Source organism: Phyllobates terribilis, unplaced genomic scaffold, assembly GCF_046119375.1.
Source record: "Phyllobates terribilis strain yellow unplaced genomic scaffold, ASM4611937v1 Scaffold_1__5_contigs__length_1240528914, whole genome shotgun sequence".
In the NCBI taxonomy this organism is placed as follows: Eukaryota; Metazoa; Chordata; class Amphibia; order Anura; family Dendrobatidae; genus Phyllobates; species Phyllobates terribilis.
Genome location: NW_027362761.1, coordinates 67,311,083 through 67,333,591, shown reverse-complemented (window position 1 = coordinate 67,333,591; position 22,509 = coordinate 67,311,083). Strand labels below are relative to the sequence as shown.

The following is a 22,509-nucleotide window of genomic DNA, read 5'->3' as shown; positions in this document are numbered from 1 at the left end:
TTCTGCCATTTAGTGTGGCTGAGCATAAAACCAGGTTGAGCTGTTGCATGTGGTATAAGGGCTCCCAGTACAGCAGACCTACACCAATCCCTCACCCAATCGTTTTAAGTTCAATTCAAAGCAGTAAATGCTGGCCCAGACCCTGATACCTCATGCATGGCCCATGGCTGAATGCTGCTGTGCCATTATAAAATTTGTACTGCTGGTCAATTGATGCCACTTTCCTGGTGTCTGCCCCTAATTTGATCTGTTTTGGCAGCTTTTTGGCCCATTTGAAGGTGTTGTGTATGCGTTTGGTGTTGCCTACCATTGAATCCAATGGGGTTTGGTACGTTCGGCGAATTATTCAGCGTACATCAGGAAGTTTGCCGAACTGGAGGAACCGAACATTGAAAGGTTCGCTCATCTCTAGTAATAATGTCAAATTCAACCATCTGACATTCTTTATTAAAGACTTAATTAGTAAAGCTCTTCTGTCTACAAGCAAATTGGATTTAACCATGGACAGGGCTCATAGGCTACCCAAATTAAAGTAGTCCTCTTCAAAGAAATCCCCAGAGAGGTGATAGCCAGACTACACTTTTACCGCACTAAGAACATTCTGATGGGATACTTGAGAAAGAATAACAATATTCCTGCTCCATTTGAGAATATCAAAATTTTCACAGACTTATCCAAAGAAACGCTGAAGGCGAGAAAATCTTTTTCAGACATGACTAGCATTCTCAGATCAAGGAATATACCATACAAATGGAAATTCCCCACTAAACTTATACAATTCTAGAAGGGGAACACCTCTACAATCCAAGATGCAGAAGAAGGGCAGAGATTCCTTCTCAGCATGATTTGGTAGAGGAAAGACAAATCTCCAATGAACGAAGAAGAAGAAGGTGATACTTACATTCATATTCTCACTTTTTTTTTCTTTCCAGCTTATGTCTCTCAATTATAATTAATCTTCTGGAATTCCTACTTTATGTTAAAAGCAAGGCAGACTCTGTTTTTTGGCTGAACTTTTTTACCCCCTAGGTAAAGGCTTTTAGCTCTTACTAGGGTCATCTTAGCCGGATCAGATGAAGTGTTTTTTTTCAGGTATTTGATGGTATGTTTACTGTTATGTTTTTTAACTGTGTCTATGTATGCTTGCAATTTCTATACTTGCACTCGTTATTTGGTAATGAAGGCATTTCTTTTTAATGTTTCTTTTGGTTTCTGGTACAAATAAACATTTCCTTATATTTTAACTAGTGGCGGCAGTCCTATGAGGAGATATCTCATATGGAAAGGCGCAAAAAACTTCCAATTCTGATATAATTAACTTCAAGAGATTAAATTCTCATCCATCAAGCCCCCTAAATTTATACATAAAAATTTCCCATCTACAAATCATCCATGGACCAAAAAAGAGCGGGTGTTCTAGCAGCTATCAGAAACACTGTTGCTTTCCTATTCATATCAGAAATTAAGGATCAAAATGGTCGTTTTCATATACTCATATGTAAAGTAAACAACAGTCGACTCAGTACTAAGCAAACTAAAATAAAATAAAGCTTCATTATACTATACTTGACAGCTTCCCAAATGAAGATTATTTAATCTTCAAACACCGTTTATCCGTATCCCTAACAAACATGTTTAATCAAGTAATGGAAGAAAGTAATTTCTCATCTGAGAATCTTCAAGCTACAATTACAGTGATACCTAAACCCCAAACCAGTTCTACTTTAATCTCGAACTACAGTCCTATATTTATTTATTTAACTCACTTATATAGCGCCATTAATTCCATAGCGCTTTATAGACACTATATCACTTTTAAACACCGATATTAAAGTTTATGCAAAAAAAAGGATATCCACTTTCCCTGATTCTTTTCATACTTTGTCACGCCGTAAACGGGGAAACCGGGAAATGGCTGACTGTTGGCACCTGTCCGTGCCAGACTAGGGGGTCCCAGACTTTCCCTTATCTCAGGGGTACCTCTGATGGTGAGGAGGTCTGAGCCGCCAGCGTCTCCTTTACTCCTGCGCAGGCCCTGACAGTGACCCCCTCTCCCTCCAGGGAGGAAGTCAGTACAAAATAATGATACTGTGACAAGACAGGAAAATACAGATAGGGTAAACAGAAATAGCAGTCACATGAAATGCTCCCTCAGTCATAGAGGAAACATAAGGGAGTTAAAGAAGTTGTACAGCACTTTATATTACCCTCCCAATGTATCCCCCCGGGGCCCCTAAGACTTTTTGTAATTACCTTACGCTGCTGATAATGCCTGTGAGCGACGCTATCGGTGGCCGCTCACAGGCATCACGTGACCCCGCACTGGGGTCCCCACAGTGGCTGCGGGGCTGTGGGCGGGGTTACCCCCCGCGTCAAACTCAGCATCCACAGCGCGCTTTGCCAATGAATGGGGAGAGGCAGAGCGCACCGTGGATGCCGGGTGTGACGCGGGGGGGTAACCCCGCCCACAGCCTGGCATCTACCGTGGAACGTAGAAGACATAGACCCCCGGCTGCTGCCAGCACTTGTCGTGACATCAGCGGATGTCAGGGCCGGCTGCAGCCGGGGTTCACGTGATGCCTGTGAGCGGCCAGTGATAGCGCCGCTCACAGGCATTATCTTCAACGTAAGGTAATTACAAAAATCCTTAGGGACCCCGGGGGGATACATTGGGGGGAAATATAAAGTACTGGACAACTCCTTTAAGGAGGGGAAACCAAAAAGGAGAGAAAGCAGGTAAACACGCAGCAAAACAGCAACCACGATAGCTAAGTAAACCTCCAAGCTCCTATACACAACGCTCCTCCTTCACTCTCCAAGTCAAGCAGAAGAACTGATCACTGACACTCCAGGAAGTCAGATCTGAGTCTATATAGAAGGGAAGAGTAGTTAACCCAAATCAGCTGAGAGACCAGAATCTCAGGGAAACCCAGCAACCCAGATTAACTCCCACACTGCTGGTAAAAAGCAGTAAGTTAATAAAATGGAGAGGAGCTTCGGCCCAGTGTGTGTGAACTATGCCCAGAACGCTGCAGTTCTCTGGAACTTCTCTGTTGCGGTAACCCTGTGACACACTTATTCTGCAACCCCTTGCCGAATTCATTAGAATCAACAACCTTATTAATGGTATCCCAACTAACTCAAGACAATATAAGACACAAGTCCCGCCCCAAAGCACGAAGCACTGAGAAACTGAAATTTAGCATTAAGATTTAACACAAACCAGGTGTCACGGGTGTGTCAGAAGTGACAGACAGTCGGTTGCAGGAGATCTCTACATTTGCCATTAGACATCTTCTTAGAGGCTGCCTCTAGGACCCAGCGTCTACCTTCCTCTGGGTAATTAACTCCCTGGTCTGGGTGTATAAATACCTTCTGTGTATCAGAGGGAGGTGCCGGCGATATTCATTACTACTTGTGAAGGCTTTAGGAACAGCAGTACTTTGTCCTCTCTGGAGCTTGAGGACGTGTGCGCATTTGTCTGGAGTCGTCTAAGGCTAAGCAATTTCCCCCTGTTTGTGTACCCTTGTTGTCTATAGTGTTTAGTAGAGATTGACTAGTGCTCATCTCCTCCCTTCCCTAGCCATAGCCATACGCCAGGAAAAGACAGGGCGAAGCATGCGTGCGGCGATTGGTGAAGAGCCAATACAGGGACGTTAGGGGAGACAGGGTGACGCTAGATCAACCTAGGAGGTCTCCACTTCCCCCTTTCCCTAGAGTCTGGGCTCCCTTTCCCTCTTCCCTTTGTGTTGCACTAAGTCTTTCCCACACCTTGCATGACACCAGGCTGCAGATTTTTAAACTAAAGGTATGTATTAAATCTGTATGACAATGCCATACTGCCCATACCTTTAGTTTAACATGGATGATCCTGATGATAGGTTCCCTTCAAGTGTATTTTGCCATATTCTGGCTGGGAATAAATGTGTAATAGGACTTAGCACTACATGGAAATGTGCGACCTTCAGGTGTGTGTTTCAAACACTTTCTGAAGGTAGGTGATTCTGTGGCACCCCAGGGGTCTGGTTTCCACAGTAACAGCAATGTTATGTCTGAGAGCAGGTGGGAGGTCTCTTGGTCAGGGATCCTGTGCATGCCACACCTCCTGCCCAGTCCTGGGAGGGGAAGAACTTCCCCTATATAAACCTAGGGCTGAGGCAGGGTTAGTGAGTAGAGAAGAAGTAGAGACAGAGAAGCAGATATAGGAAAAGAACATCAGGAGCTCTGTGGGAGCAGTGCTACAAGGAGTCAGGGGCTGGCAGCTGCAGAGCTCGCCCTGACTGAGAAGTTATCACTGGACCCGGAGTCCGAGGCTGTGGGGACTAACTCCTATCCAGCAGCAGAAACCGACCGGCAGGGGATTGCAGGTCCTCTGGCCCAGAAACCCGAAGGCACGGTCACACGCGTGGGACCAGCACCGCCGTCGTGGAGCGGAAGCTACTAGAAGGCCCCGAGTCACCGGCCATACGGGTGAGCACCACACGGTACACTCAGGGACGTGGGCTACTTATACCCGCCTCTAGCAAGGTAGCCAGAAGAGTATCGTTAGTTTGGGAGGCCTACAACTCCGCCTGGCCAGGGGAGATCCCATCTGCTCAAGGACTGACCAGGCCCCAATCGCTAGCCAGTACTCCGGGAGGGTCTATCGTTGTCACCAGTAAAGACCCTGAACTACACCGTACCGTCTCCGAGTAGTTCCTGCTACCCCCATCATCCACGTCGGCTGCCCTGAGGCCATACCCCTCCCGTTGGGGGTTATACTATCACGCTGCACAATCCTACCACCGGCCTCAGCGGTCTGCCCTGCAGCAGCAGCTCCTTAGCTGTACTCAACGGGTGGCGTAGTCGTCCAACATCTACCGCTAATACAGCGCCACTTAGTCTGACTCCCTGGGCACGGACCGGATCACCGCCACGAGACTACAACCCTCAAGAGATCCGGCTCCGGGTAAGCTCCCGCGTGCGCAACGCAGCGCGACACAGGCCCAGGGGCGCGTCAACTTTTGGCGTAGTCGGCAGGATTTCGTGCCCGCAACCACCGGGTACTGCGTGCCTGAAAAAGACTGTTCAAACTTACCTGTGGTGAAGATTCCCGCCATCCGGCGCCATCTTCCGCTTCCTTCCCGCCATCGGTGGAGTTTTCCCGCCATCCGGCGCCATCTTCAGCCTTCTTCCCGCCATACGTGGAGTTTTCCCGCCATTGGACGCCATCTTGAGGACGCCGCGCGGGAAGAAGAGGGGCGTGGACTCTGAAAGCGCGCGAGAACTGAAGCCCCGCCTCACGTCCGGACGTTGCGTAAGGTCCTGGAAGGAGCCCAGCAGACGCCGACGTCACAGGAGCGCGACGGAAGGTCCTCAACCCTGACGATCCACTGCGGAGCCGCGGCCTACGGAAGAGGATCATCGCAAGGTAGGCCACGGTCCACTAGGGGGGAGAAGGATGCCGGATACGCAGGAGAGCTTCACCACTTCAACCCCCGCCAGCGCCACCGCTGTTGCGGTCATGCCTTTCACCATGCCCTATATCCCGGGGGCAGCCTGGCTACCGCAGTACTCAGGGGAGTCACATACTCTGCATGACTTTAGAGAAAAGCTGGATAGCCTCTTCCAGGTGTACCCCCTCACAGAGGAGCAAAAAGTGAGCATCCTGGTGGCCCAATTAACCGGGGCAGCCCAAAGGGAGGTAAAGTCCTGGCCACCTGGGGGGAGGACTGTCGCAGGGATACTAACCCGGCTGAGGGACACCTTTGATACCCGCACCTCAGCCGAGATCAAGCTTAGATTCTACGGGTGCAAACAGCGGGCACATGAGAGTATAAGGGACTATGCCCTGAACCTACAAGAGGCCCTGAGAGCCATTAAGCAGACCGACCCTGACGGCGTGGGAGACGAGGACAGGCTGTTGACTGAACAATTTATAGAGGGTTTATATTGCAATGCCCACCGAACCCAGTTGCGGGCAATGGCCTTACAGGACCCTCATCTGGGATTTGCACAGTTCAAGGACAGAGCCATCCGGGTGCTTCGAGAACCGGCACCAGGTGGCGTTGTGACCCCCAGACGCCCCACTACCACTTACCACCAGGAGGCGGCGCCCATGTCGGCAGGGACTGTGGGAGCTGATGCGCAGGCTTTGAACAGTGACCCGGCTCCAGACCTGCACCATCAGGTCCAAGAGCTAGCTAAAAGCGTTGCTGCGCTAACCCGAACTGTGCAGTCTTTACAGGTTTCCACTCCAGGGAAGATCCAGCTGGCATCCGGACCGGAGGACATCCCGTGGCGTCGACCAAGGAGGACCCCACCGGCCAGAGGAAGACCCAGCGACCGATACAACGAGGACGGACGACCCATCTGCCGCCGCTGCAATCAACCCGGACATATGGCAAGGTACTGTCCTTTAAACTGGCACAACCTGGGGTAGAGGGCCAACCCCCAGGAAAAAGATCACCAGGCCCATCGAACTGGCGCGACAAATATGTGGGAGGACGTCCAGTCTTACCCGTGGTACTGGATAGCATTCCTATGAGTGCCCTACTGGACACCGGGTCACAGGTCACCACCATCCCGTACGTGCTCTTCAAGCAGTACTGGAATGACTCGGATATCATCCGCTACCCTGACGACGACTTGAGTATCATCGCCAGCAATGGTCAGCCCGTGCCACAGATTGGATTTAAAGAGGTGACCATTAAAATCGGTAGAGTCAAACTGGCAGCACAGGGACTGATCATTGTAGACATTGACAAACACGAGAGTCACCCAAAGATAACTCTAGGAACTAATGTAATTGAAAATTGTCTTGCAGAGGTGATTTTCCTTTTACAGCAGGTTGCCAAGAACGCCAGCTCCGGCCAGCAGCGAGTGCTCCAGAAAGAGATTCGGGCACTGATGCGACGGCAACAGCTAGAACTCTCCGGTGGTGAGATTGGTAGCGTGCGAATGTGTGACCCTTTCCCTATTGCCATGCCCCCGAAAAGTGAAATGATGATTTGGTGCCGGGCAGCTATTGGTCTGAGAGGTAGAGATTACCAGGCAATGGTAGAACCAGTTTACTCAGACAGTAGGCCCACCATTTTGACAGCACGGGGGGTGGTCAATGTACGCCATGGGAGGGTGCCCGTTCGCATAATAAATATCGGGAAGAGGGAAGTGTACCTGCCCCGGTATGCCACGCTAGCCAAATTGTATACCATCAATCAAGATTCCATACAGTCCGTAGAACCCTTGCCTCCATCTTCCCCGGAGGAAGGCTCTCAGAAAACAATGGAGGACTGGTGTCAGCAACTACATTTGGGTACTGACTCCACTCCCTCACACCAGAAACAGGGAGTCTATCGGGTGGTTCAAGAGTACGAGAGAGTGTTTAGTAAACACCCGTTAGACTTCGGGCGAGTCAAGGGGGTAGAACACCGCATCCCCACGGGAGACCATCCTCCCATAAAAGAGAGGTATCGACCCGTACCCCCTGCACACTACCAACACGCCAAGAGGATGCTTAGAGACATGAAGGAGGCTGGGTGATCAGGGATAGCTGTAGCCCCTGGGCAGCTCCACTAGTCTTAGTCAAAAAGAAAGACAACACCATGAGGATGTGTGTAGATTACCGGAAAATCAACCGTATCACACACAAGGATGCGTACCCCTTACCAAGGATAGAGGAGTCTTTGGCTGCTTTAAGATCTGCTAACTTCTTCTCTACCTTGGATCTCACTAGTGGGTACTGGCAGGTTCCTGTAGCAGAGGCGGACCGGGAGAAGACCGCATTCACCACCCCGATGGGACTTAGCGAGTTTACCTGCATGCCGTTCGGACTCTGCAATGCACCAGGAACCTTCCAACGATTAATGGAGTGCTGTCTGGGCCACAGAAACTTCGAGACGGTCCTGTTGTACCTGGACGATGTCATCGTATATTCCAAGACGTATGAGGACCACCTGAAACACCTGGCGGAAGTGTTCGAAGCTCTGGCAAGCTACGGCCTAAAGGTGAAACCCTCCAAGTGTCACCTCCTGAAACCAAAGGTGTAGTACCTGGGACACGTGGTGAGCGCTGATGGAGTGGCTCCCGACCCTGATAAGATCACCGCAATTAAGGAATGACCAAGTCCCTCCAGTGTAAAGGAAGTGCGGCAGTTCCTCGGGTTGGTAGGCTATTACCGCAGATTCATCCCCGGTTTCACCAAAAAGGCAGCTCCTATGCAGGACCTCCTGATAGGCCAGTCCCGGAAGGCCAAGAACCAGAAGCCACCCTTCAGATGGGAGAAGTTAGAAGAAGAGTCCTTCCGCCAGCTGAAGATGGCCCTCACGGGGGATGAAATCCTGGCGTACCCTGATTACAGCCAGCCCTTTATCCTCTACACCGACGCAAGTAACATCGGGCTAGGAGCCGTACTGTCCCAGATCCAGCAGGGGAAAGAACGAGTAATCGCTTACGCCAGCCGAAAACTGCGACCCACCGAAAGAAACCCTGAGAATTACAGCTCATTTAAGCTAGAGTTCCTGGCAGTGGTGTGGGCAGTCACCGAACGCTTTAAGCACTACCTCGCTTCTTCCCGGTTCACCGTGTACACGGATAACAACCCGTTGACACACCTGGACACGGCAAGACTCGGTGCCCTAGAGCAGAGATGGATGGCCCGTCTGTCCAACTACGAGTTCACAATCAAATACCGGGCAGGACGCTCCAATAGCAACGCGGACGCCCTGTCCAGGATGCCAAACCTACCGGACGTAGGAGAAGATCCAGAGGGACTGGAAGAAGTCGAACTCCCCGCGTTCCACCGTCATGGGACTATCCAGTATTCCCATCGGGTAAGGAGTAAGCAAGCCGCTACGTTTAACCCCTTGCCTCACTACAACTGTGAGGAAACGCAAGACAGTGACCCTGCCGTCCGGCTGGTGAAGGAGATGCTGACTCGGCCAGAGGCTCGCCTTGACCCAGACGCTCCGGAGGAAGCCAAGCAACTGTGGGCTGAGAAGAGTCGACTGTTCCTTTACAAGGGGAAGTTGTGCCGCAGAATGGTTAACTCCCGGACGCATGAACTAATCTGGCAAGTAGTGGTGCCACGGAGAGACGCAGCCATGGTGATGGAAGCATACCACGACGGGGCTGGACACTTCGGATGGAAGAAGCTGGAGTTCCTGCTGCGTGGGCGGTTCCACTGGGTAGGCATGAGGGGAACCATCGAGAGGTGGTGCAGAGACTGTGGCCCGTGCAACCTAAGAAGGAAGGACCGTGCCAGCCAGAAGACTCCCCTGCAGTCCATCGTCACCCGGCAGCCGTTGGAACTGGTAGCCTTGGATCATGTAAAACTGACCCCAAGCAGAAGTGGCTACGTCTACGCGTTAACCATTGTGGATCATTACTCCCGGTTCTTGGTTGTCGTCCCCGTTAAGGACTTAACGGCTCAAACAGCAGCTAGAGCCTTCCAGCAGCACTTCTGCCGTCCACACGGGTACCCGGACCAAGTGCTGACGGACCAGGGACCTGCCTTTGAAGCGGAGGTCTTCCAGGAATTCTGCAATCTGTATGGCTGCCGGAAGATAAGGACGACACCCTATCATCCGCAAACTAATGGACTTTGTGAGAAAATGAACCAGGTGGTAATGGATCTCCTGAAAACGTTGCCCCTGGAAGAACGCAGTCTGTGGCCTGAGAAGCTGCCCGATCTGGTGGACCTATACAACCACATCCCGGTAGGTTCCACCAACTGTACCCCGGCTTACCTAATGAGGGCGAGACCTGGTAAGTTACCTGTTGACCTGGAAATGGGAGTCCTGACACCCGAGGACACTTCACCAGAAGCAGACTGGGACACAGAGAGGCAGCAGCAGTACCGAAAAGTACAGGAGAGCGTGGAGCGAAGTCTCTGTCAGGCTAGGGAAAGACAAGAGAAAACTTACAACCAGTATGCTCCCGCTGTTCCCCTGGTACCCGGAGAGCAGGTCTTGAAGAGGAAAAGACGGCTCCACAAGTTGGACGACCAGTGGGAGAAGGACCCGTACACCGTACTGCCCTCAAGCCACGAGAACCTGAAAGTCTGTACCATCAGTAAAGACGGAGGGGAGACCATAGCCATTGTATCCCGGGATCACCTGAAAAAGTGTCCTGAACAGCTACGGAACCCTGAAGAGGAACAAGAAGACCATCGACCCGTAGAGGAAATGGAAGATATGGTTAGTACTGTGCTCGGAGACTTCCCTCGGTCCTGGACTCAAGTCAATGGTGCAGTTGTGGTACCCGTCCTCACGTTCCTCCAACCAGCATCCCAAGTGCCTATGGAGCAACAGGTAGAGCTGGAAGAGCAGCCGGTCCAGGAGGCAGAAGACTCCACACAAGCAGAACAGGAGGCTTATAGTGAGCCTGCCGTACCCCTAGTGAGCCAAAGAGCCGGTAGACAGCTGCCCAGTTTACCCTTGACAGCTCCTACACCCTGTAGTTCAGGGCTAGACAGTCAGCTCCGTAGGTCCACTAGGGCCACTAGAGGCCAGTTACCCGCACGTTGGAAGATTTGAAGTGTATAAATTGTTTTATTTGTGGTTACCTGTTTTTCTTGTTGCTTGTGTATAATTATGTGTTTCTAGTTATTTATAGGAGTCCTTGGTGGATTTACCGGGAATCCTTGTACATGGTTGGAGCGTAACCTAGGAATGGACTAAAGACTGTTAAGGACTCGGGGCAGGACAGACCCCTACCTGGTTACGTCTCCCTGTTTTGGTGAAATGGACACCTTTGTTTTCTTCAAAGACTGCACCCGGTTGCGGACACGCCGTAACCATCTTTATGTGTTTTTCTTATTGTATTATTATTGTTTATACCTTGTTATGTTTTTCTAAAAATATGTTTAGTCCCGGAGTACTAAATTTCACTAGGGGGGAATGTGGCACCCCAGGGGTCTGGTTTCCACAGTAACAGCAATGTTATGTCTGAGAGCAGGTGGGAGGTCTCTTGGTCAGGGATCCTGTGCATGCCACACCTCCTGCCCAGTCCTGGGAGGGGAAGAACTTCCCCTATATAAACCTAGGGCTGAGGCAGGGTTAGTGAGTAGAGAAGAAGTAGAGACAGAGAAGCAGATATAGGAAAAGAACATCAGGAGCTCTGTGGGAGCAGTGCTACAAGGAGTCAGGGGCTGGCAGCTGCAGAGCTCGCCCTGACTGAGAAGTTATCACCGGACCCGGAGTCCGAGGCTGTGGGGACTAACTCCTATCCAGCAGCAGAAACCGACCGGCAGGGGACGGTCACACGCGTGGGACCAGCACCGCCGTCGTGGAGCGGAAGCTACTAGAAGGCCCCGAGTCACCGGCCATACGGGTGAGCACCACACGGTACACTCAGGGACGTGGGCTACTTATACCCGCCTCTAGCAAGGTAGCCAGAAGAGTATCATTAGTTTGGGAGGCCTACAACTCCGCCTGGCCAGGGGAGATCCCATCTGCTCAAGGACTGACCAGGCCCCAATCGCTAGCCAGTACTCCGGGAGGGTCTATCGTTGTCACCAGTAAAGACCCTGAACTACACCGTACCATCTCCGAGTAGTTCCTGCTACCCCCATCATCCACGTCGGCTGCCCTGAGGCCATACCCCTCCCGTTGGGGGTTATACTATCACGCTGCACAATCCTACCACCGGCCTCAGCGGTCTGCCCTGCAGCAGCAGCTCCTTAGCTGTACTCAACGGGTGGCGTAGTCGTCCAACATCTACCGCTAATACAGCGCCACTTAGTCTGACTCCCTGGGCACGGACCGGATCACCACCACGAGACTACAACCCTCAAGAGATCCGGCTCCGGGTAAGCTCCCGCGTGCGCAACGCAGCGCGACACAGGCCCAGGGGCGCGTCAATTCAACAAATGAACTCTTGGCAAGGAATACCTGTTTGTTGGATGCCATTCCAGGTGATTACCTGATGAAGCTGCTTGTGAGAATGCCAAGGATGTATAAGGGTATGTGCCCACGATGCGTCCAGGCCTGCGGCCCAGATGCTGCGAAAGAGCCGCCTGCAGCTTCTGCTCATTTTATGCAAATGATCGTCAGACTTTTTTTTTTTCACATGCGGACTTTCTTCATAGAGGTTAGGTCTATGGGGAAAGCCTGCATGCGGACCCGCAAGAGAGATTGACATGCTGCGCTCTGGAAAGACGCGCCGCATGTCAGTTTCTGTGGGTGAGCCGCAAACACATAGTGGACATGGGATTTCTAAAAATCCCATTCACTATACTGTAACATCCAGACCCTGCGGGTTTGACGCTGCATAAGTCGGCAGCGTCAAACCTGCAGTGGCTCTGACTCTTTGGCACACAGCCTTAGGATGTCTTTAGAATAAAAAGAAGGTACTTTGAGAAATCTAAGGTTTAATACATATTCTAGTTATTTTCAAGCTCATTTCTTTACTGATTTCTATATCTGCTCCTTTGTGGTTTTGTTGCCTTCTGCCTGAATCTACAATGTACACATTGCAATAAGAACAAGGAAAATAATTGCATGAACAATTATGTCTAATCTTTTGACCAGTGCTGAAAACGTTTGACCTAAAATTACATCAGATTTTCACACATCAGATTTTCATTTTTTTTCCCTAAATATAGAAAGAGAGAACAAGACTAAACAATATAGAAATATTCAACTTTGTTATTTTTTAAATGTGGGAAAATTATCCAGTAACACATGTTTGTGAGTCGCAATGGTATGCTATCCTTTAGGATTAGTGGATAATTTGAAGGTGAAATAATTAGAATTTGGTGTTTAAAGAACAAGGATCTATCAAAGTATGATCTTCACAACAAGTTTCTGAAAATACATCCTGATATGAACAAAAAAGATTTCTGAGGATCTCGGAAGTAGAGATATTGATGCTCATCAAGCTGGAAATGGTTACAAAACCATTTCTAAAGAGTTTAAACTCCACCAATCCACAATCAGATTGTGTACAAACAAAAAGCAAGGCATATACTAGTCTGCAAGGTTATAAAAGAATCTCTATATAACTAAAGGTATTTCTCACATTAACTAAGGTTAATGGTCATGAGTCCACCATTTGAGGACAGTGAACAACAATGGTGTGCATGGCAGGATTGCATAGTGAAAGCCACTGCTCTCCAAAAAGAACTTTTTTGCCCATCTCCAGTTTGCTAAATATCCACTCGACAAGCCAGAAGACTATTGGATCAGTGTTCTGTGGACAAATACAGTAAGTATAAAATAGAGCATTTTGTTTTGAATGGCAAATGTTATGTTTGGAGAAAGAAAAAAGCTACATTACATTATTAAAACCCCATATCATCTTTGGAACATGGTGGTGGTAGTTTCGTGGTTTCAGCCTGTCTTGCTGCATCTAGGCCATTGTTGCTTGCCATCATTGATAGAATGATGGAAATTTATAAGCAAAAGAAAATGTCAGGATATTGGTATGTGAGCTGAATCTCAAGAAAAACGGGATCATGAAGAACGTCAAAGACCCAAAGCAAAGAAGTCGTCCAGCAAAAGAATAAAGAAAAATAAAATTAGCATTATAGAATGGCCAAGTCAAAGTCCTGACCTTAGTCCTATAAAAATTGTACAGTTCATAGGAGAAAACTCACCAACACAATAAAGCTGAAGGTGTTTTTAGGGAGAGTGGGCTAAGATGCCTCCAAACAAATGTGCAGGACTAATCATCAACTACTGGAAACATTAGGTGAAGCTACTGCTGCTCAGAAGTTGAACGTAGAGATATTCAGTAATTTCTTTTGGGATAAAAAATTGCAAAAACTTTATTTGTAGCCTTTAATAAAACATGATGTAGCACCCCGAGGGCTCGGCTGCTACAGGGGTATTGCACCTCAAACCAGAGGTGTGATATTCCACTCCCGGGTAAAGATGGATTGTGGACCAGGACTCAGTAAGCTGCATGCATCACACACACCCCATTTCCGAGGGACAGCTCAACGGTGCTCCCACTAGACAGAAGTGCAGGCACGACAGCATCTGTCCCTGGCTGGAGTGGGGTGGGGGGAGGAATACCCAGTGGTGTAGGAGCAGATAGGGGTGGGTCTCTGGGCATAGGTAGGAGCCCATTGGTTGCAAGTCACCTGGGCTCGGGTGTTAGAAGGAGGTATATAAGGTGGGCACCATCTTAGAACAGAGTTCAGTCCGGTTCAGTTCAGAGAGGAGGAGAAGAAGACAGGAGTTCAGCCAGAGAGGGCTGACAGGGAGCTGTGGCTCAGTCTGGGCCCAGCTCCAGAGGCAGGCCTGGAGTGGAGGCCAGAAACAGCAGAAAGAGAGAGGAGAAGGAACGGAAAGGAAAGTAAGAAAGGAACTGGAACAGAGGGGAAAGGAAGCAAGGAACACAGAGAAAGGCCCAGAGACACGAGGACAGAAGGAACCCCATATGCCCAGGAGATACAGGGTGAAGGGTTGGCAGAACAGGGTACCGGAACCCAAATTGGTGGAGGCAACAGATTCCTCAGCCAAAGACCGGAGGTTGTTACCACATCTTGGTGCGACCCCTCACTACATCCACCAGAAAGGCATACCGTATAGGGTCAGGGAAACCGGGAGAGGTTTCGCCAACAGAAGGCCCGAGGAAGCTGGACAAAGGTGGGTCACTGGTGGGGACGGCCAGAGAAAGGTAGAGAAGGGAGCTCTGAACCACACTCTGGAATTACCTGGGAGTTGACCGAGTCCCTCACCTGGTGGACGCAGCACGGCTCGGGCAGTCATCGCCTGCAGCATTGACATGAACAACAACTGTGAGTAAAGCATTGAAAACTGCACGTCTCTGTGGTTCCTCGCCGCACCAGCACCATTAGTACTGGGACGCTCACACCATCACTCCCATCATCATCCACATTAGCTGCCCTGAGGCAATACTTCTCCCGTGGGGAGTTATCCCATACTCGGCTGCGCAAACAACATCAGCCTCAGCGGTCTGCAGCGCAGCGGCGGTCCCCACTGACCGCAATCCACGGGTGGCGTAGTCGGACATTTGCTATACATTAAGACTGCCACTGGTTTGACCACCCTGGGCACGGACCGGGTCACCGCCACACGGAGACTACAACCCCCAGCATTCTACAACAGGCCCGGTTCCGGGTTCCCCTGCACAACAAAGGCCCAGGGGGCGCGTCAACTTTGGCGTAGTCGGCAGGATCATTACCAACCCGCCACAAGCGGGTATTGCGTGCCTGGAGAAAACTGCACATGTACCTTAAAAAGAAGTCTCCCGCCATTTCCAGAAGTTTCCCGCCGTCCGGAGTCGTTTCCCGCCATCCGGAGCCGATTCCCGCCATCGGACGCCATCTTGGACCGTTTCCCGCCGTCTTCATCCGTTTTTCCCGCCCTGGCAGAGCGGACGCCATTATGTGCGCACCAAAGGACAGCAGGAAGCCACCTCCCATCGTGGGCCAGGTCCCAGAATGGCGCCAAAGAAGGAGCCCGCTCCCACCAGCCATGAGTGCAGCAGTGGAGATGTCCATCAACGTGGGGGGGCTGCCCCTGAGGGTGATTGTCAGCAGATGCCCTCAAGACCAACCCCCATGGGGGCGGATAGGAAAGAAAACTGAGGGGCTGGGTGTGGCCTTGATCAGTCTGGACCTGCTGCACCCGGAGATGGAAGGAGCAGAGAACTCCACCAGCACCCTGGCCCGCAGCCTGCTGCAAGCTGAGCCACCCTGCAGCCTGACAGAGTTGCTGGCCCAGCTGCCTAGAGACCCGGGCAGTGCGCGCGCAGCGCTGGAAGACCTAAACAGAAGAATGGTCCGGGCGCAGCGGGATGTGTTTGCCGGGTGGAAGGAGGAGATGACCCGGCAGCACGAAGGCAGCCAGCGGAGGACCCCGCCGGGACCGGCAGCTGCAGACGACGCCGCGGAGGAGGCCATGGAGACCGAGGCAGGTAATGGAGACGCCACCACCCCAAGCCCTGGGAACACCAGCCTGCCCTCACCCTCCGTTGCGGAACCCAAAGCCCCGGGGACCGTACCTGACACCATGCCTCCACCGCCGCCAGCTAGGCCTCAGGCAACGAGGACCGTCATCACGCCACGCCCCGCGCTGTGCCTTCTGAACCCGGGCGCCGTAGCGCGGGAGACGTCACAGGCCAGAATGCAAGGCCCAGCACATCCGGGCGCCGCTGCCTCACCAGCGCCCCCTACCTTGGCGGTGCCACCCCCGGGCGCGACCAACAAGCGACCACCGGCCTGGTTGCAAGGCCGAGTGCCCCCGGGCGCTGCCACACGTCCGAAGCCCGCGGTGCCGCCCCTGGGTGCGGACCTGTACGCCCAACATACCAGCCCGGACGGGCTGCCCTTTGAGTGGCCACCAGAGTTTGACAACCCCCGTCTCCAGGGAGAACAACCCCTGAGCGAGCCTCTGATCCCGGCCTCGGAGCCCGCCAACATCGCTCCACCCCCGCTGGAGGATGCCCAGTTTGCATGGGACCCCACCGGCGAGAGTCTCATGGGGTTCACCCAGGAGACCCGGGCAGAAGCAGCCCAGCGCCTGGATTGCTGCCGTCAGCAGCTGGCCACCTATGAAAGAGAGCGGCGGCAGAGGCGCATCAGGGAGGAGCGACTCCAGGCCAGGAGCGCGGAACAGAAGAGAAGGGCCCGACAAGACACCCACGCCATCCGCGGTCCCAGAGCCACCGGACCGTAGTCAAGTTCCAGCTAGAGCATGGCTGGGGCTTCATAAGAGACCCGGAGGCTGACACCGACGTCTTCGTCACTAGAAGGGAGGTTGAAAGCCACCTGCCAGAGGGACATCCCGGCCGTGACCTGTACCCCGGTGACTTGGTCACCTACACCCGGTACAAGGGCGCAAAGGGACTGTACGCCCTCCACGTTCACCGGCTCACGGAGGAGGAACTGCAGTACCGCCCAGACACGGAGTACACTGAGGGTCCGGACGGACCAGAAGATTACCCGGAAGAGCAAGAAGCATCAGGAGGACACCGTTACCAGTAAACGGTAAAGTGGAACTGTACATAGTTACCCGTACGGGTATAAGAACTGTTGCTGATTGAAGTGTGGTCCCCGTTGGGACTAGTGTGAAGTTATTAAAGGGACTGTTACCCGTGTGCAAGTTAACCCCCTCAATCCCTAACCAGGCTGAGAACTGTGAACAGCCATTCCCCTATCCCCACAGGCCGAGGACTGAGAGCGGCCATCCCTGTAAATAGTTGCGCTTCCTAAAGCGCCCCCTACTGGTTTTATACAAAAAAACGCAACGTCTACCTCAAGGCAGATTAAATGGACTGTTGCACCTTTTCCTGGTCGCAAGTTGCACAGCGGCCAGAGCTCAAGAATGTTCTACTTGAAAAAGTTTTATATTGAAAAGTTTTATATGCTGCTAGAATAATAATGCAAATGTTTCATGTGATGTTTTATATGCTAAAAGAGTTCCAGTAGTTTTGACCATAGCTAGTGACAGAAGAATGTTAAAGAAAAGAAAAAGAGTACCAGCAACGTTAAAAGAGAAAAGTGCCTCCCATAAAGGGATGGGTTTATAGTTATTGTCTTATATACGAATGCATTCTAAAAATTTGTATGTTTAAATTGTTTTGCTCTTTTCCAGCCCGAGGACGTGCTGTGATTTACCAGGGGGGAATGTAGCACCCCGAGGGCTCGGCTGCTACAGGGGTATTGCACCTCAAACCAGAGGTGTGATATTCCACTCCCGGGTAAGGATGGATTGTGGACCAGGACTCAGTAAGCTGCATGCACCACACACACCCCATTTCCGAGGGACAGCTCAACGGTGCTCCCACTAGACAGAAGTGCAGGCACGACAGCATCTGCCCCTGGCTGGAGTGGGGCGGGGGGAGGAATACCCAGTGGTGTAGGAGCAGATAAGGGTGGGTCTCTGGGCATAGGTAGGAGCCCATTGGTTGCAAGTCACCCGGGTGTTAGAAGGAGGTATATAAGGTGGGCACCATCTTAGAACAGAGTTCAGTCCGTTTCAGAGAGGAGAGGAGGAGAAGAAGACAGGAGTTCAGCCAGAGAGGGCTGACAGGGAGCTGTGGCTCAGTCTGGGCCCAGCTCCAGAGGCAGGCCTGGAGTGGAGGCCAGAAACAGCAGAAAGAGAGAGGAGAAGGAACGGAAAGGAAAGTAAGAAAGGAACTGGAACAGAGGGGAAAGGAAGCAAGGAACACAGAGAAAGGCCCAGAGACACGAGGACAGAAGGAACCCCATATGCCCAGGAGATACAGGGTGAAGGGTTGGCAGAACAGGGTACCGGAACCCAAATTGGTGGAGGCAACAGATTCCTCAGCCAAAGACCGGAGGTTGTTACCACATCTTGGTGCGACCCCTCACTACATCCACCAGAAAGGCATACCGTATAGGGTCAGGGAAACCGGGAGAGGTTTCGCCAACAGAAGGCCCGAGGAAGATGGACAAAGGTGGGTCACTGGTGGGGACGGCCAGAGAAAGGTAGAGAAGGGAGCTCTGAACCACACTCTGGAATTACCTGGGAGTTGACCGAGTCCCTCACCTGGTGGACGCAGCACGGCTCGGGCAGTCATCGCCTGCAGCATTGACATGAACAACAACTGTGAGTAAAGCATTGAAAACTGCAACTGCACGTCTCTGTGGTTCCTCGCCGCACCAGCACCATTAGTACTGGGACGCTCACACCATCACTCCCATCATCATCCACATTAGCTGCCCTGAGGCAATACTTCTCCCGTGGGGAGTTATCCCATACTCGGCTGCGCAAACAACATCAGCCTCAGCGGTCTGCAGCGCAGCGGCGGTCCCCACTGACCGCAATCCACGGGTGGCGTAGTCGGACATTTGCTATACATTAAGACTGCCACTGGTTTGACCACCCTGGGCACGGACCGGGTCACCGCCACACGGAGACTACAACACCAAGCATTCTACAACAGGCCTGGTTCCGGGTTCCCCTGCACAACACAGGCCCAGGGGGCGCGTCAATGACATTCCCATTACTATAAAAAGAATATGAGAGCTTTTCCTATGCATTTCGAATTGAAACTCAGTTCTTACTCATAGATCACTCCAAATATATGATCAACCTTTTATTAGACAAAACATTAATAGGGTGGAGAAACAATTGCTACTGCTAAGAATGAATGTTAACCCTATAATGGTCAGACATATAGTATATGAAGTGTATCAGAAAAAGAAAAAAAGATGTACACCGAACAATATCCAAAAGTATACAAAATTTGATTAATAATAATTAAAAATCCGAAAAAACATGATAGATAAAAACACGGCAGCAAGTAGTAATAATGAGCCAAAATTTTTTTTACAAGAAAGCACCACAACAGATACCCAAATGAGCATAAACTACAGTGATACAGGTTAGACAATGAAAGATGGACCCAATTTTAGACCTGTTCAAAAGGGAAGCACTGCATAACTCAATCGTCTGAGCCAAGTGAGGTATTATAGCATGCACAATGCAATAATATATATAGTGATAAGAAGGAAAAGCATCCTACTTCTAAACTACATGTAGATAACCTCACAAGACTCACTTGTAGGTATCAGTTTATGGTGCAATCGCCCCTACTCGCGTTTCGGCGCTTTGCCTTCTTCCTGGGGTGACAGAAGGCACAGCGCCGAAACGCGTGTAGGGGCGATTGCACCATAGGCTGATACCTACAAGTGAGTATTGTGAGGTTATCTACATGTAGTTTAGACGTAGGATGCTTTTCCTTCTTATCACTATATATATTATTGCATTGTGCATGCTATAATACCTCACTTGGCTCAGACGATTGAGTTATGCAGTGTTTCCCTTTTGAACAGGTCTAAAATTGGGTCCATCTTTCATTGTCTGACCTGTATCACTGTAGTTTATGCTCATTTGGGTATCTGTTGTGGTGCTTTCTTGTAAAAAAAAATTTGGCTCATTATTGATACTTGCTGCCGTGTTTTTATCTATCATGTTTTTCGGATTTTTAATTATTATTAATAAAATTTTGTATACTTTTGGATATTGTTCGGTGTAGGTCTTTTCTTCTTTTTCTGATACACTTTTCAATTGACGTCGAACAGCGTCACGTTTCAGGTCCATCCTACTTTATGTCTGATCCTAGTGGTCAGACATGTTGTCTGATACAGTATATGAATACAATTTCAATAAACTGTAAAAGCAAAAAAGGCACAATCAAAAAATAAGTGTAAGTAATGAAAAAATATAAAAAACATATATAGAAGTATACATACTGTATACAGTATGCGTGTGTGTAATGTCTTCAAACAAATACATGATATATTAAAAGTCAAGAAAAAATGAACACTTGTGCAAAATATAACAAACACAATTAATAATGAAACTTCAAAATTTATTTTAAGGTTCAAACCAACCGGTGCTCTTGCATGTAAATTTAAAATCCACTAAACCTCCCTAGTAAGTAACAGTTGTTGAAAGACACTGTCCTTTTTGTTTTTTGTAATTTTTCAATACCAAACACTATAAAGATATTGTTTTGTGTGTATGATAATTAATAAAGTGCTGTGCTGCATTTGAAATATGCCGATCTGTAGTAAAATTTATGTCATTCAGGTCCTCTAGAATATGTATTTTTAGGGGTCTGGTGGTGCAACCTGCATACTTGATGACATAAAATACGTGATCAGTGTTACAATTGATAAAGCTATGTAAAGGGAATGACTTGGTATTATTGGAATTAGAAAAAATCTTGGTGGAAGTGAGGAACCAGCACATTTTTAGGGAGTCTTGCTACAGTTAAAAAAACCTTTGGGGTGTAGCAAGGTTGATTGCGGACCCTGTCAAATTTCAAAGCGCAGATTATGCTGGATTTCTATTGGGAGGGTAAGGGAGCCTTTGTGCTACCAGTAACAAGCCTCTGTGCTACCAGTAGCCAAAAACGCTGGATATCTCTACCTTCAATTCCAGTGTTACCACCCAGCAGGAGAGTTTTATTATCCGAGCTGTGGATCACTGGCTACTTCAACGTGGGTGAGTTGGGTTATACTTTAATGTTACTGCTCCTCAACGGATACTGAAAGCATAGGTTCATATACCTTTGATACTCAGATATGTGGCATTGTATCAATTTTAATTGGATGAAGTCTAATATTTTTTAATCATTTGTTTGATTTGGTTCTCTTTGTTGGGGCTCATGCATAAATTGGTATTATGACTTTTACACTGGGCTCTCAACCACCCAGAAATTCCAGGACAGTCCATAAAAATAGGGCACTTTTTGCCCTGTCCGTAAAAAAATGAAGACGTCTGTGATTTTTTTGAAGCTGAAGAAACGTATTATTCATATTATAACAGATTATTTTGCCCGTGATTATCATAATTTTAGAGTTTACAGTGAATGCAGATGTCTTCATATCAGAATTATTGGCTGGAGCCATGTATAACTTATAATCCTAATGATTTGTTATATTTTTCCAATGTGTCTGTAAAAAATATTGCCTGTCTGTGATTTTTTGAAAAGTTGTCCAGAAAACATAAAACGTCAAGTTGGCAACCCTGCTTTTACAAGGTACGAGCATATTACGTGTATCGACAGATCATATTGGGGGAAAAGAAGGATCAGGTTTGTTGCATCCTTTAGTTCTCAGAACAGATAAGCTTCCGCCATTATAATTGTGGTGCCCCTGCGGGTTCAGTCACCACAGAGGTACTGCATCTCACCCAGAGGTGTGGTATCCCACTCTCAGGTAAGGATGGAGTACTGCACGGGACCCACGCATTTCCATCCATTACACTCCACCTTAGTAGGGGAGGGCGAGATTGCTCCTAAGGGAGAGCACAGTCCCTGGTCCCTAGCTGGAGGGTGGAGCCATGTAGTGGGTGTGGGTGGAGGAAGTACTTTAGGGGAGCACTTCAGTAGGAGTATAAGAAAGAAGGGAACCATCTAGAATCAGATCAGCCAGTCAGAGGAGAGAGACAGTTGGGAGCAGGAGCTCCGTAGGAGCTCTGCTCAGAGGAGCGGGCCCAGTCTGAGAGGACCAGGAGGAAAGACTGAGCGAGAGGACGGGAGCAGAGGGAAGGCTCCAAGAAGAACAGAGGGGATCCCAGGGGCACGGCGAGTGTGGAAGCCACCCGTGTGCCCAAATCTGCAGGAACGTGGAGGGATCAGGCCACAAAGGGGACTGGCCCCTAACTAGTGGAGAACTACAAGGCTCAGCTAGAAACCGGAGGATTCTGTACTTTCAGGGTGCAGCTGCCCATAACCGCAACTACATCGCTAAAAAGGTAGCCACATAGGATTCAGGGGACTGCAGGTTACCCGCCAAAATCCGAGGTTACCGGCTTGGGACACTGGTTGCGAGGCGCAGGGCAGGAGGGTGAGAGCCAGCGCAGGGAAGACGACCGAGAAAGGAACATAGAACGGGGTCCCGCTTAAGTACTCCTGAAATACATGAGAGCTGCTGAACCCCTTCCTTGGTGAACACAGGATGACATGGGCGGTTATAATCTGGAAAGTGTAACCTGAGGAACTTAACAACTGTGAGTAAAACCTGAAGACTGCACCCCACTGTGTCCTTGAATAATTGCTGCGCCATCACCAGCCCTGCAC

The 22,509-nt window shown here is 49.9% G+C and overlaps 1 protein-coding gene across 1 annotated transcript in view; it reads right to left on the bottom strand.

Moving 5' to 3' along the window:
* Positions 1–22,509, bottom strand: part of SUSD1 (sushi domain containing 1) — a 644,959-nt gene that overhangs the window by 299,281 nt on the left and 323,169 nt on the right. The gene's annotated exons all lie outside the window — the stretch shown is intronic.